Source organism: Pongo pygmaeus, chromosome 3 (assembly GCF_028885625.2).
Source record: "Pongo pygmaeus isolate AG05252 chromosome 3, NHGRI_mPonPyg2-v2.0_pri, whole genome shotgun sequence".
Classification (NCBI taxonomy): Eukaryota; Metazoa; Chordata; class Mammalia; order Primates; family Hominidae; genus Pongo; species Pongo pygmaeus.
The window spans coordinates 115,051,582-115,055,060 of NC_072376.2; the positions used below are offsets into that span (position 1 = coordinate 115,051,582).

The 3,479-nt window shown below is 39.4% G+C and overlaps 1 pseudogene; it reads left to right on the top strand.

The window, feature by feature from the left end:
* The first annotated feature begins 2,178 nt into the window (after positions 1–2,178).
* Positions 2,179–3,082, top strand: LOC129034832 (zinc finger protein 705A-like; annotated as a pseudogene).
* The last annotated feature ends 397 nt before the right edge of the window (positions 3,083–3,479 follow it).

Here is a 3,479-nt window from a genome sequence, read left to right on the forward strand (position 1 = left end):
ACCCAGAAAGCCCTAAAGACATACCCGAAAAGCTCCTAGAACTAGTAAATGAATTCAGCAAAGTTTCAGGGTATAAAATTAATGTACACAAATCAGTAGCTCTGCTATACACCAACAGTGACAAAGCCGAAAATCAAATCAAGAACTCAAACCCTTTCACAATAGTTGCAAAAATAAAATAAAATACTTAGGAATATACCTAACCAAGAATGTGAAAGACCTCTACAAGCAAAACTACAAAATACTCCTGAAAGAAACCATAGATGACACAAACAAATGGAAACACATCCCATGCTTACAAATGGGTAGAATCAATATTGTGAAAAATAACCATACTGCCAAAAGCAATCTAGGGATTCAATGCAATTCCCATAAAAATACCACCATCAGCTGGGCGCGGTGGCTCATGCCTATAATCCAAGCACTTTGGGAGCCTGAGGCGGGTAGATAGCCTGAGGTCAGGAGTTCGAGACCAGCCTGGCCAACATAGTGAAACTCCGTCTCTACTAAAAATACAAAAAATTAGCTGGACGTGGTGGTGGGTGCCTGTAATCCCAGCTACTAGGGAGGCTGAGGCAGGAGAATCTCTTAAACCCAGGAGGCAGAGGTTGCAGTGAGCTGAGATTGTGCCATTGCACTCCAGCCTGGACAACAAGAACAAAACTCCATCTCAAAAAAAAAAAAAAAAAAACAAAACAAAACAAAAAGCCACCATCATTCTTCACAGAGTTAGAAAAAACAATCCTCAAATTCATATGGAACCAAAAAAGAGCCCACATAGCCAAAGCAAGACTAAGCAAAAAGAACAAATCTGGAGGCATCACAATTACCTGACTTCAAACTATATTCTAAGGCCGTAGTCACCAAAACAGCATGGTACTGATATAAAAATAGGCATATAGACCAATGGAACAGAATAGAGAACTCAGAAATAGAGCCAAATACTTACAGTCAACTGATTTTCCGCAAAGCAAACAAAAACATAAAATGGGGAAAGGACACCCTATTCAACAGATGGTCCTGGGATAATTGGCAAGCCCCATGTAGAAGACTAAATCTGGATCCTTACCTGTGACCCTATACAAAAATCAACTCAAGATGGATCAAAGTCTTAAATCTAAGACATGAAACCATAAAGATTCTAGAAGGTAACACCAGAAAAACCCTTCCACACATTGGCTTGGGCAAAGGCTTCATGATCAAGAACCCAAAAGCAAATGCAACAAAAACAAAGATAAATAGATGGGACTTAATTAAAGTAAAAAGCTTCTGCACAGCAAAAGAAATAATCAGCAGGGTTAACATAACCAACAGAGTGGGAGAAAATCTCATCTATCCATCTGACAAAGAACTAATATCCGGAATCTACAAAGAACTCAAACAAATCAGCAAGAAAAAATGAACAATCCCATCAAAAAGTGGGCTAAGGACATGAATAGACAATTCTCAAAAGATGATATACAAATGGCTGACAAGCATATGGAAAATGCTCAGCATCACTAATTATCAGAAAAATTCAAGTCAAAACCACAATGTGATACCACCTCACTCCTGCAAGAATGGCCATAATCAAAAAATAATAGATGTTGGCATGAATGTGGTGAAAAGGGAAGACTTTTACACTGTTGATTGGAATGTAAACTGGTACAACCACTGTGGAAAACAGTGTGGAAGTTCCCTAAAGAACTAAAATTAGATCTACCATTTGATCCAGCAATCCCACTACTAGGTATTTACCCAGAGGAAAATAAGTCGTTATACAAAAAAGATACTTGCACACACATGTTTATAGCAGTGCAATTTGCAATTGCAAAAATGTGGAACCAGACCAAATGCCCATCAATCAATGAGTGGATAAAGAAAAGTTAATATATGAATTCTGGCTAGGAGGCTTCTCGTTCTGCTCAAATTGTTACAAAGTTCAGCTAGAGAAGACCTTCCTGTGAAGTTTTACCTGCTGCTCCTCTGGCCACCCTCCTGATGGATGCCTGTGGTGCCAGGCAGGAATGGGCTACTTGGGGATCCAGCGAGCTCCCAGTGCCTTTCTGCTACTTCCTCTACCTCTGTATTTCACTCAGCTCAGCTCTCTAACTTGACTCAGCTCCAGCTTTTCTTAGTGTCTGAAACATCTAAAAGTGAAAATCCAGAAGAAGACAGATAGAAACTGAGCTCTTGACAATGCATTCACTAAAGAAAGTGACCTTTGAAGATGTAGCTATTGACTTCGCCCAGAAGAGTGGAGCTTTCTCTTGATGGACACATCCAAGAGAAAGCTGTACAGAGATGTGATGCTGGAAAACATCAGTCACCTGGTGTCCCTCGGGCATCAGATAAGCAAACCCTATATAATTTTGTAGCTGGAACAAAGAAAAGAGCTATGGAGGGAAGGAAGAGAATTTCTTCAAGGCCAGAGTCCAGACAGGAAAACTGCCCTTAAGAAAAAACACATGATATCCGTGCATCCTATCATCAGAAAAGACGCATCCACCAGTTTGACAATGGAGAAATCTCTCATTCCAGAGGATCCCTTTGAACATAATGATTTGGGAGAAGATTGCATTCACAGTTCCACAATGACTCAATGTTTGTTAACTCACAGTGGAAAGAAACCCTATATCAGCAAACAGTGTGGAAAAACCTTTAGTAATCAGTTGTCCCCTAAACAACATAAATTCATACTAAAGGTAAATCATATCAGCGTAATCTATGTGAAAAGGCTTATACTAATTGCTTTCACCTTAGGCAGCACAAGTTGACTCACACTGGAGAGAGACCATACGCATGTCATCTATGTGCAAAAGCCTTCACTCAGTGTTCTCACCTTAGAAGACATGAGAAAACTCACATGGGAGAGAGACCATATAAGTGTCATCAGTGTGGGAAAGCCTATATTCAATCCTTAAACCTTCAAAGACATTAGAGAACTTACCTTGGAAAGAGATGTTATGAATGTGATAAAGGTGGGAAAGCCTTTAGTCAGAGCTCTGGCTTTAGAGAGCACAAAAGAATTCACACTGGAGAGAAACTACATGCATGTCTTCTATGTGGGAAAGCCTTCAGTCTGTCTTCTGACCTTAGATGACGTGAGAGAACATGCACTGGAGAAAAGCCATTTGAATGCCATTTATGTGCAAAAGACTTCAGTCAATGTACTAATCTTAAATAGCAAGAGAAAATTCACCCTGGAGAGAAAATTATAAATGTCTTCAGAACATATTCTGACTTTAGATGACATAGTGTTAGGAATGACGAATGTAAGGAATGTGGAAGAGACTTCAGCTATAGTTGTAACATCTAAACATGCCAAAGGACTCAAATCTTGAGGAAATACTGTAATCAACATGGAGTATACTTCGGTTACCTTTATTCTTCAGTCCACGTCAATGAATGGAAGAGAAATTGTATGGCATGTATGTAGCAAAGACTTGTTAGTGATCTGATCATAAATGACATGAGAGAGCTGAAACTCTCAACATAAT